Below are 13353 nucleotides of genomic sequence, written 5' to 3'. Positions count from 1 at the left end.
CTGTTGACTTTGTTGTCCTTGACATGCCTGAGGATGACCACATTCCCATTATTTTGGGTAGGCCATTTCTGCACACCGCCGGTGCGATTATAGATGTCGGTCTAGGAACTTTGACTTTTAAAGTGGGAAAGCACTCTATTGTCTTTGCCCAGTAGAAGGCTAAGAAAAAGGATCCCATGTGGCCTGTTACATGTAATACGGTCTCTGAAAAGAGATCGTACTTTGTACTTCCCGATATGCCTGTTTCTATTCCTGTTGTAACCCCTCCGCCCCGGATTGGGAGCAAGAAGGAGGAAGAATCTGTTATTTTAAATAATGCAGGAGCTGGTTTGGGGAAGAGCAAGCTGCAGGTTATTCCAGCCACGAGAGAGCCGATCATTCAAAGAGGAGGTCTTGGATGCCTAAGCTATGGGACCGATGAGGAAGTGGAAAATGAGCCAGCCAAGGTGAGATGGTCTGATTTGGAGTCTAACGATCCCAAGGAAGTCCTTAATTGGGGAGATGCCAAGGCCGATCACCGAGTTCTCCAACTGTTGAAGCTAAGAAGGGCGCAGCTGATGAGATGAGCACCATTGAGGCTACCTCTAGTAGCCAAAAGCCGACGAAATGGGCCATACCATGGTCCTTCTTGATCAACTATTAGTTGATCATGCTCGTTATAAACTTCATTCTTTTTGCTTTGTTAAGACATTTTTATTGCTTTTGTGTGCGCGAAAACTTCGTTTTTATTCTTTTTGCTTAGAATTTTCAAGTACTTTAGACTTCTTTCTGGGTTTTGCGAAATTTTGGGCGCGTACTATTGTGCATTTGCAGGTATTTAGGGCTTGTTAGCTCTACTCATTGAGAAATTACGAAGAAATAAGAAGTACAGCAGTTCTTCCAGTCGATCGACTGGCTATCAGGGTCGATCGACTGAGTTTCGCTTTCCAGGAGCTTCTGATCCTGTTCACATGGTCGATCGACTACCCCTATAGGTCGATCGACCACGTCTGCTGCTGTACCTGTTCACGACCTCTCCCCTGCTGTGTTTGGTCGATTTGCGGACTTAAGGGAGTTTTCTACTCCACTTTATTTTCCGTCACAATTATTTATTTCTTCCATTTTCTCAATTGTGCACAGTTTTACCCTTCCAAATTGTTTCCTTCGGTCTTATGCGTGGTTTTGATTGTCTTTCAGGCACTCTTATTGGTAGCACTGCTGGCTACTGAAACCTCCTAGCTCACGCTGGTTTGGGGAGGTTTCCTTTGCTGCGCTTAAAGTCTTGTGAGTTCCATATCTTTCCTTTATGTCTTGCTTATTTAATCTCTCGCAAATTCTCATTTCTCTTTTCTTCATTACATGATTTTGCACAATGGGGACATTGTGCGATTTGGTTTGGGGAAGGGTTTTGCGTCGCACATCATTTGCTTGCATTCACGTTTAATTTTGTTTTGCATTGTTTTATCTCATTTCTCTTATATATACAAAATTCCAAAAAAAATTGAAAAATTTCAAAAAATTTCCATAAAATGCACGTTTATTTTAGCATATAGGTCGAGTCGGAACGGTAGTATTTCTATGATGATTTTGCATTTGCACCTGTTTTTGCCTGAGCCTTGCTTATCATCATGTTATCAGTAGAATCATATAAGTGCATATCTACGAGTTTTCGTTAATTTACTCACTGAATCTTGAGACTTGACTTTGAAAATTGGCAAACTACATTATATTCTGAGATTTAGAGCCTATAACTGGTGACAATCATGACCAGTTCATCTAGGAATGTGAGTAGTACTCCTTATGAGACATGTTTCCTTAATTTGCATGAATATGAATTTGATCTACTTAATACCTGTATGCATTCGGTCTGTGGTTTGTTGACACATGTGGTAGAGGTTTCCTTTTCTCATTTTGCCCATAAGCTCCACACTGCCAAAAATATCTTTTTTGTCCCATTTGCTACATCCTACATATAGCCTACCTTTGTCAAGCTAGTAGTCTGGTTTTTGGGATTGTTACTCGTTTTTGGTAGCCATTGCTCTTTTGAGGTGAAGTTGGGAAGATGAAAAGAAGGAAAGAAAGAAATAAAAAAAAAAAAGAAAAGAAAAATGAAAAAGATGAAAAAAAAATGATTCGAAAAAAAAAAAGAAAAGAGTTCTGTACTGTTCAAGGCAGTCGATCGACTGCCCAATATAGTCGATCGACTGAAGTTCGAAGAGAAAAAGAAAAAGTCAATTCGCATACTTTAATCCTTATCTTTTGGCGATTTTTGCTCCCATGTTTTATTCTTATTTTATGGGGAGTTAGTTGATTACTTTTACATCTGGAGATTGTGAGTTTGTGCTTGCTATAGCACCGTGTTGTTTGCCTATGAGCAAGAAGTTGGATGTTGTCCTTTGGTTCCGTTTTGGTACTAGCTTGATCACCTGTACCTCCACTTTACCATGAAATGTTTTGCCTCTTCTTACCCATACCTCACATATCCCATATATACCTCGGCATGTGTCATTGGTCATCTGTTTGGTTGGAATGCGTATGTACGGCCGTAGAGATCACTTTCATATTTTATTGCTGGCATGTTCTCATAGGTCGTAGTTAGGTGAGAGTCTCTACAAAAATGAATTCTTTCTATCCTCTTACATATATATCACCTATGCTTACTTGAGTGATTTGAGCGACCCGCGAGAGTCCAATTTGATAAGTCTCTATAGTCAACAATTCAGCAGTTTTTAACGACTTTATAATTCGTTTGCATGATTCACATTACTAATTGATTGTTGGTTGTGCATTAAATTGGTTTGGGCTTAACAGTTTGCATTTCGCTCTGAGGTCGAACTCGTTCCATTAGGTCATTAGATCGAGTCTAGTTCTTGCTTGGGGACAAGCAAGGTTTGGTTTGGGGAAATTTGATGCGTGTCTAAAATATGACGTTTCGCACTCTATTCTACACGCATTTCGAGCTCGATGTGCAATATATGCCTATATTTCCCTATTTTCTTCTACTTTCGTGTTTTTGTACTTTATTGCAGAAATGTGAAGAATTCAACGGGAAATCAAGCCAAATCCGTCCTCGAGTGACCTGCATTGCATATGACGTAAAGGAATTACTTAAGGAACGAGCTTGGTGCGCGATCCAAGGCCCAAAAAGACAAGTCCACGAGTTAAAAGAAGTCAAGTAGCAATCGGCCCGATCGATCGACCAGCCTTGTCGGTCGATCGACCAATGCTCGGGTTCCGAAGCTACTCTTTTTTTCTTTGAGGAGCGATCGATCGACCAGCCTTTTCATCGATCGACGGATTTCTATTTCAGACGAGAATTAGATGACCGTGAATCTTGAAGCCCGTGAAGTCTAGGTTTAGGAAATAAGTTGTTGCGTTGATTGCTATATAACGTATGAAGAGATCATCAAGTTTTTATCTAAGTTTTACATCACAATACAGTGCTTTGAGTTTTAGTTTTATTTCGAGTAGCTAGGGTTTGGGATAATCGATTTTAGCATTGGAATTCTGCCTTTGTTCTTGATCCTTCCTCTGAAATTCTCGGTATTCATTCTGCCCTAATTCCATTTATTGTTTCGCTTTTCGCCATTAGTATTAGGATTGCTAGATTAGTGCCCAAAGCCAATCATTGTTATTGTTATTTGTTATCTGTTTCAAATCATGAATTCAGTACCCTATTGTCTTAGTTGTATTATTGTTTTTACCTTCATCATGAGTAGCTAAATCTATAGTGCTAGGATGTAGGGGAGTTGTAGCATAGGCGGCATTAGATTGAACACGGACTGAACCCGCGTGTCAGTCGATCGACTGATCTTGGTGGTCGATCGACTGACCTTGTAAGGTTATCCTTCGTTTTAATTGTTCTTAATCTTGTATTTAGCAAATCGAATGCATGCGACCAGTTAAATACCTATTTTGTGACCGACCCATTAGATCGAAAGATAGGGAAGGTTATTTGACCGTCAATTAAATCGACTAAACTGTGCTAAGATCGAAAGATAGGTATAGTTTAGACCATTAGTCGCTTTTCAGGACGAAAGTTAGTATTAGTGACATTAGGGACCTATAGCGAGATCGAGAGATGCTATATGTTAGGAATGGACCGAGAGGACCTCTTATTTCCCGCCTTACCTGTGTTCGATTTAGACCGACTTAGTTTGCTGCCGCCGAAGCTATAATGAACCGACCATCCTAGTACCCTTCTTTTATCTGTTTAAATCGTTTTTTTTGTTCATTATCTTAGTTCACTTTTAGCTATAGACTAATACAAACCAATCCCCATAATTGTTACCTTTGACTGATCATAAAACAACTAGAATTTACAACTACCTCCTTGTGGTTCGACCCTGTTACCACTAGCCTAGGTTAGTCTTAATAGGAGATTATAAATTTTATCTTTGGTACTCACAACGACGGGTATCAGGTTGATGGGCATGGTGGCTCTCTTCGTCCTGCGGATTTGTTGCTTTATTCTTGGGATAGAGGGCGTGATGTGTGCGTTGACTTGACAGGGTCTTCTCCTTTGACTCAGACTGGGATGACGGATTTTATGCCTGGTCGGGTTGTCGTTGATGCTGCTCAGCGTAAGTGTGCTAAGTACGGGGATTTGTGCGCGGCAGCGGGTTATGGTTTCCTTCCTTTCTCTTTCTCTTCACTTGGGGAGCTGGGTTCTGATGATGTTGCCTTGCTCAAGCGGATCCAGAAATTCTCGGTATCTCAGGATGCGGGGGCTCGGGTGGCCGCTTACATTTTTACTAGACTTAGCTTTGTTGTTGCTAAGGGTGTGGGGGCCCAAATTGTCTCTCGGCTCCCCACCAATTTCATGTAAACTTTTATTTTTCTTTTAATAAAAGCTGCGCGCCTCCTTTCATAAAATAATAATAATAATAATAATAATAATAATAATAATAATAATAATAGTAATAATAATAATAATAATAATAATAATAATAATCAATACTATATATTAATTCCAGAAACCAAGGGACTTCAATATAATTAAATAAATCTATACAAATTCGTTATACTATATAGTTTTAAATCACTAGCACGTGCGATTGACCTAAACAAGGGACTTCAATGTAATTATTATATAGTTTTGGTTGAAGTATGAATTTAGAGAACACCGGAATATGGTAATTTTCCTTCAAATAATATGCCCCACTTATGGTATTAATTAGTATAAAGATGTTAATTATATTAACATAAACAAATATATTTATTTCGATTATATTATATTTTGGAAACTACTAAAAAGTACATTATATTTTGTAAACTATTAAAAAGTAAATAAATTAAGCTAGATTTTCAAAAAAATATAATATTCCATAATTATTTCGACTGAATTAATTTAATGCATATATGTAATATATTTATTTCGAGTAGTGAGAGTAATAAAAGTAAACTTGGATATAGTAGTCACTCATTAGATACTTAAAGAGTAGAAAGTAATTCTGTTAGTTAGTAGTGAAAAAAATTGTAGTAATATTGGGTATAGTAATATGATAGTTAATCACTTATTTGAATAGTCAAATAACAATATTAGCAGCGAGCGGAGTAGTGAAAGTAACAGAAGTAACAACGGAAGTAGTGAAATTATCAATATTAATTTACAAGTAGTGACAGTAACAATAATTACGGTGGGAGTACTGAAAGTAAAAGTAATAATAACGAATGTAATAAAATTAACAATACTAAGAAGAAAAGAAAGTATATATGAACAATTAGCTAAACAATCGATTTAAGTAAAATATTAATAGCGGGAGTTGTGAATTTGTCTCATAATTTATTTCATTGTAAGTTTAAGATATACTCCGAATCATAGAAAAATATATTAATAATAAATTTATGAGTTGTGAAACTTTAAAAAGTAGTTTTAGTTAATTGAAAATATATTTTAATGCTAAATAGAGGTAACCCGGGCGAAGCCGGGCACCCATACTACTACTACTACTACTACTAGTAGTAGTAGTAGTAGTGGTAGTAATAATAATAATAATAATAATAATAATAATAATAATAATAATAATAATAATAATAATAATAATAATAATAATAATAATAATAATAATAACAAGCTGGGTGTGGGAGCCCAGCTTGTTTCTCGGCTCCCCACCAATTTCATGTAAACTTTTATTCTTATTTTAATGAAAGCTGCGCGCATCCCTTTATAATAATAATAATAATAATAATAATAATAATAATAATAATAATAATAATAATAATAATAATAATAATAATAATAATAATAATAATAATAATAATAATAATAATAATAATAATAACAATAACAATAAGAAGAATAATAATAATAACAATAAGAATAATAAGAATAATAATAGCAATAATAGAAATAATAGCAATAATAAAAAGAATAATAACAAGAATAATAACAATAATAATAACAATAATAATTACAATAATAATAATAATAATAATAATAATAATAATAATAATAATAATAATAATAATAACAACAACAACAACAACAACAACAACAACAACAACAACAACAACAACAACAACAACAACAACAACAACAACAACAACAACAACAACAACAACAACAACAACAACAACAACAACAACAACAACAACAACAACAACAACAACAACAACAACAACAACAACAACAACAACAACAACAACAACAATAATAATAATAATAATAATAATAATAAAAAAATAATAATAATAATAATAATAATAATAATACTCCAACTTATCCCAGCTACCCTTATCTCATACACACTCACCCTATCCATAATCTCACAAAATCACAACACACCACCAATAATTAGACGAGAGAAAAGATGGAGAAGTTGAAGGGAGATTTGTTTCCTCCGCCTCGAGATCTTAAGGTAAGACCGTATTATATTAGCCCGTATATTAATTAATTTATACCATTGACCCGCCTCGACCTTGGCTCACCTCTGGCCGTCATTGACCTTCCTTTTAACCATTGTTGACCACCATGGCTTGGTTTGACCGAGATTTAAGTGTTGTTGTTGTTGATGTTTTGTACCAACTTTTGGCCTGCGTTTTGACCCCCAATCCGTGACAGACCAAGGCTGGACTTTGGGTGGTTGTGTCGAGGGTTGAGTTGAGAGGAAGGTGGTGGTCGTGAGTGGTGATTTAGGTGGCGATAAGTGGTAGTAAGTGTGTCGTTTATAGAGGGTATACGGGGTTTGTGTGTGTTGTTGTCAGTAGTTGTTGTTGGCGGTTGTTGTTATTGTTGTTTTGTCGGGGTTGGTGGGATCGGCTAGTGGCGGCTATGGGTTTAGGGTCAAGCCGTGAACACTAGGTGGTGGTGGCCCATGGTGGTGGCTGTTTTGGTGCGGTTTTGGTGGTTTTTGGTGTGAGTAAGTTGGGTGTTTAGGTGGGTTGAAGGGGGCTGATGTTTGCATATTTAGGGTGGCTTTTTGGATGGTTGTGGGGGATGCTAGCCACCCTGGTCAGGTGTGGGGGAAGGTGGACCACGGTGGTGATGGGTGATGGAGGTTGGCCGTGGATGTGGGGCCGTGTTGGGGCTGTTTTTGGTGGCTCAAGTACACGATTTAAACCGTGTGTTTGCGTGTGTGTTTGTGGGTGTTTGGGTAAGAGTTTAAGACGGGTTTTAATTATTTTATAATGGGTTATAAGTTGGGATTTGAACCAAGTAGTTGGCGGATAATTGAGCCAGGATTTGAATTTAATTATATTAAATTATATAATTAGATTAGTTAGTAATTATATGGATTTATTGTATTTATTTAGGTGACAGTTTTGTGAGACGGTTTTATGAGGCGAATCTTGCTTGTGTCAAGTAGCTTATGAAGATTTGCTAAAAGGTAGGTTAATCCTACTCAGTTTCAATATGTTTGGATGGTCACGTGAGTCATATTTAGTAGTCATTGCATTATAATATGTTTGTCGTGAATATATAGAATTGATATTCATATCGTATTTGGGAATGTGTATCATGATGAATCGGTAATTGGCATATTGTGTGGTATCTTGCATTTATTGTGGTTGTCAGGCATATTGGAGAATATGACGATTTATGGTTGGTTACTTGTTACTAAGGAGACATGAGTCGGTTGGGAGATCATCTCACGCTCGGTCGCCTCTTGGAGCTTCCCACTCCAAGAGGGATGTGCATATTAATGACTTGATCATGGAGGGACTCCTGTGGTTGACGCACGACGTCTGGAAGGGGATCCGATTGGCTTCCGGACCCAGTACGTCTAGGCGTGTCCCGGTACCTGTTTGTGAGGAGTGGTGTCATGGCTGTGTCCCTGGCACCGGTGGTTGTGGGTATGTCTCGGCGTGTCCCGGTACCGACGTGGTGATTGTATAATCGTGTCTCATTCATATCATTGTCATTTTGCATATTTATTTATCACGTAGTGTCTCATGTTTATTTATTGAAACTGACATGTTGTGTGTCTGTGTAATTGTTACATATTTCCGGGGTAGCCTGTGTCGATCCATATGATATTTCCGATCATATGGGGGCAGGTTGAGCACAGGTTGTTTTGGTGTCACGCGGGACGCACTTTGGACTTGGAGCCGAGTACTCGGATAGTTGAGAGATAACATAGATGGTAGTCAAGTTGTATAGTTCACTTTTATTTTATTCATTTTTTGTTTTGTGTATCACTAAACTTGTTATTTATATAAAGAGTTTCTTAATTGTAATCTCGATTTCACTGCCTCGGGAAACCGAGATGGTAACATCTCCCAATTAGCTTGGTCGGGTAAGAAGGGGGTGTTATATTTTACCCATCATCCAAAACGCCATTTCCTCCATCAAAATCATCAAACAACCATCACAAACTTGATTTTTCTAAAATCAAAATACCCCTTCACCAATCATTAGTCTTTAAACCATCAAAATCAACCAAAATTTGACCCATCCAATTCTAGGGTTTGGGTATTCCAAAGAATTACAATTAGGTTGATTTATGGCTTGAATTTGGAAGCAAAGAGGCATTATCAAGTGTTTACAAGGCTAATTGGTACTAACATTATTAAGATTCGGGAGAAATTCTATCTTAACTAAGAGAGTGCTTATCTAATGGCAAGAACAAAGGGTAAAAGGCAAGCACCAAGTGCCCGAAATTTATCAAAGAGACAAAAGGTTTTGGCATGAAAGCCAATGGTTGTCTGAGAAGTGGTTCAAGAGGAGATGGAAGGGACTCCATCCTGGAAGTTGCTCAATTAGAAAGTTTTCCGAAGGTAAAATTTATTGATAAATCTCATAAGAAAGCTTTTAATTCCCTTCTCCACAAGAATTTTGTAGCTAGTAAGTTTGTTTGCCAAGATACTTTGACCAAGCTTGGAATCATAGAGCAAACTAAGGAATTTTTCAAATTAGTGGGATTATCAACTCTCTTTGATATGAATGAGTTGACATACCTCTCCCTTACCCTTGAATTTATTAGCTCATTAAAATTATCCAAGGTGGAGGATAGAAATTACATTAAGTTTCGACTAGAGAATGTGTCTAGAAGAATGAAGAGGTCGGAGTTTTGGAATGTGTTTGGGATTGTGCCTCCAATGCATTGGATTAAAAAGCCCCTCGAATTTGATGGTAAACCAATATGGAGGGAGATTTCCGGGCGAGAATTGACGATCTATAAAGAATGTTAATCACTTTATGTCCACCATCCGGGTATACGGTATTGGCATAAGTTCATCTCAAACACTCTTATTCAAGAAGAGAAGCATATCACTTCACCAGACTTGTCATTGCTTACCTTGAATCCCGCTTGAACATCCTGTTGGAGTACGTGTCTTCAACAATAGTGCGATCACATTATTAAAACTCATGATAAGAAGACGTGTAGGGATGATTCATTTATATATGTCAACTGATCAACATTAATCGGTAAAGATTGGCTGACTAGAGTTTGTGTAGATACCTCATTTCTGCACCTTCCGCAAGCCACCCGGTGATGATTGGGCCGCATGTTTGGTACGCGGAACAATTTATGACAGTTCATAAGTTTATCGTCAAGTGATAGCTCAAATACTTGTGTCTACCCCTTGGTTGTCATCTACGCACCGATACGGTCGTTTTGACAGTAATTAGAGTACATTTGGAGTCCGGGTAAAAAACCGCTTCATTTTCTAATAAACCGTTTAAAATGCCGAGTCGGAATGTTCTAGAATATTCCGGATATTTATTCCTTAATTTAATTTTATATCTTTTGGCAAAATATATCCCTAAAATTTTATTTTAAGGAATAAGGAAGTCGAGATCTACCGCAATTCCATAAAAAAAAACGCGGAAATCTTTCTTCCGCAGGAGGAAACCTCTGAGGAAAGGACGCAGCACCCGCTGCGCCTCTTCGAAGGGTTGCAGCAGCTGCTGCGCCTCTTTCACAGCTCTTTTCTGCGTATTTTCAGATCTTTTCGAGATTTGTTTCCAAAGTTTTAGTCATTCCATAATTCCTCCATGTGATTTGTATAAATAGGGACCTTCATTCCTCATATTTTTCACGCGAGTGTCCGCCCTTCTCTTCTCCCTTTGCATTCTAAGACCGTGCTCTAAGCTTATTGACGTCTACGTGCTTGATCAATCTACCACGTAAGCTCGGATCCTTCTGAGTACCAGTCACGTTGCATGACCAACCAATTTGACCAACTACACCTCAATTAATCAATCAATTTAATCTAAATCCACTTACGAGGGCACTTTCATCATACATTCGAGTCGAGCAATCACTAAACGTTAACTTAGTTAATCTCGTTTCGTCAAACATGTAAGTCTGAGGGTGTAAACCCCATCTTTTATTATTGTATTTTATTTTTGTACTAACTAATATAAGATTTACGTCAAAAGTATGCTTAAAACCGATTTCTGAAACCCTTTTGTTAAACTTTTTTCACGGATTAATAGTTGGCAGACAACGAGAAGAAACGCAGCAACTGCTGCGCCTCTTCGAAGGGTCGCAGCATCTGTTGCGCCTCTTCTAGAGGCTGCCGCAGTTCCTGCTTTTCTTCTTCTTCTTCGCTTCTCTGCTAGTTCGTCCTTTTTATTTCTTTTTCTGATTTTCTTCTCTTCCATTCGTATATCATAACTTTAATGGACATATTCATAAATATATCGCTTTAAATCCGACTCAAATCCCTTATAATCAATATTTGCGGGTTTTCGTCATTAAATCAAACACGGATTTTGGAGATTCGATTTGTAAATATCAAGTCTCCGGAATTCGACCTTTGTATATATTTTCGTTGTTTATTTTCAGTTTGACACGCCTTTCAATTAATAAAGTTTAACCTAAGTAAATTATAATTCGTTTATAATTCGTTTTAATTTGTTTTTATCGCTTTTATGACAAATTCCTATGTATATAATATGCTAAATCACTTTCATCCGAGTCAAATATCCATAATCAACCATTAAACACACCAACGAACATTAACAATTCGCAGTTCTGACTTCACAGGTAGAACTCACCTCAGGAACAGACGCAGTGACCACTACGCCTCTTCCAAGAGACGCAACATTGCTGCGCCTGTTTCGGGTTGAGTTCTGTCTCTGAACTTCCGTTCTTGCTTTGACTTAATTCATTAGTTTACATATTAATTGACTTTTAACCGTAATATCACTCTAATCTGTTCGTATTTTCTGACCTAATTTATTTTCTTTTGTTTTTCTCAAATTATCCGTCTTAAATATATTTTTAACGTAAATCAATTAAACCATTGTAATTATTGTAATTTTAATTATTGCATTTATTTATTCATTGTAATTGTATGATTTATTTACTTGTTTTCACATGTAATTAATTCTAAACCCTACTTCGACATAATTGTTTGCTAAAATATTTGTTCACCGACTTAGTATTAATTCACATGCTAGGATTAATTCGTGGATGTTGCGTTGCATGCATATAATCGACAGCATATCGACTATGAACGATTTCCCTAATCATTAGTAGAGGCCGCTATCGAGGCGGGCGGGATTAGGTGTTCATTAAAAGGACATCCTAATACGTACCCTCACCCCTTACTCCAGATCTCTGTGAACATATGTGTTCATTGGCATCCACGAGAGTCATTCTAGACATGGAATGCTAAGGGCAACGAGTTCTTAGTGTCTATGTCACTACTTTGTGTCTTGACATGACGCGAAGTATTCGAACGGTTTCCAATTTTACACAATAAATTGGTGGCGACTCCACAAACGCAAACGCTTGTTTCCCAAGCGCCCCAGTGGGCCTCCCGTGTCCACAGTTTGGCGACTCCTCTGGGGAGTAATACCCTTACGTGTTGCCAAGGGTGAAACTTGAACAAGGTTAGGGAATAGTTTATATGAGATAGTTGTCGGTTTTCATTACTCGACCTTCCTAGGTCGTTTTATTTGGCCTTCCTAGGCCCAACCCAACCCCTTCGACCAATGGTCCCGTCTGGACGGTCCAAATTCTTATCTGGGCCTAAGGATAGATAACGATTGACGTCAACCATACCATGATGCTTACTCATGTTTGTATCAAGGGCTTTCAATACTCGAGGAAATGGACTAGGAACCAACCTTACTCATGTTTGGCACGGACCTCTCCATAGACCAGGGTTTGATTGCTCGGTATGGCAACCCACCCTTTTAAGCCAAAACCCTTCTAAATGCACTCAGCATACCGTTATAATGCCTGTATAATGCTTGTATCATATGTGATCACCATTTTTTAAACAAAACCAGGACGAATTTTGTAAAATCAAAAACCTTTTTAAAATGTAAACACTTTCAAAAAAATGGCCTACATTAGCACAAAATGAGTCGAAACTCTGTCCAAATATCCAGTCAAAATTCGGGCCTCAAAACCCATTTTAAAACCTCACTTCGAGTAAGCTCTCCTACAACTACACTACAGTTGCCTAGGACAAACATTTCAAGACTTTGTCATTTTCAAATCTCACTTAACACAGTGGCACACTCTTACTTCACAAGTTGAGTCTTTTCTTTGAGTAAGTGTGCTAGAATGGTCGATCGTCTTTTGATTCGTCGTCAATCTCTTATCCAGTTCCCAATATGCCTGGAACTAGTACCACAAGTCAGAGTGGTCAACCCCAAAATGGTAATTATCAAATCCTATATGCGCTCGCTCGTCTCCAAACAAGCCAAGACCAAGTTTATGATCGCCTCAACACTATTGAAGGCCGAATTGTTGCCGTAGAAACTAGACTTCCTCCTGCAGAAAGCGATGTTCCTAGCGAGGCCGTTTATGATAACCTTCCACCCTTTGTTAGGCAACCTGAAACCAACCCTCCAATAGGTCATACTGAAGCTCAAAAGCGACTACAATACTTGGAAGAGCAACTAATGTACCTCAAGGGAGATGACATCTACAGGGAAAATAATCGCAAGTACGAGGCCGTGAATAC

Source organism: Silene latifolia, chromosome 3 (genome assembly GCF_048544455.1).
Source record: "Silene latifolia isolate original U9 population chromosome 3, ASM4854445v1, whole genome shotgun sequence".
NCBI lineage: Eukaryota > Viridiplantae > Streptophyta > Magnoliopsida > Caryophyllales > Caryophyllaceae > Silene > Silene latifolia.
This window is presented reverse-complemented; position numbering follows the sequence as displayed.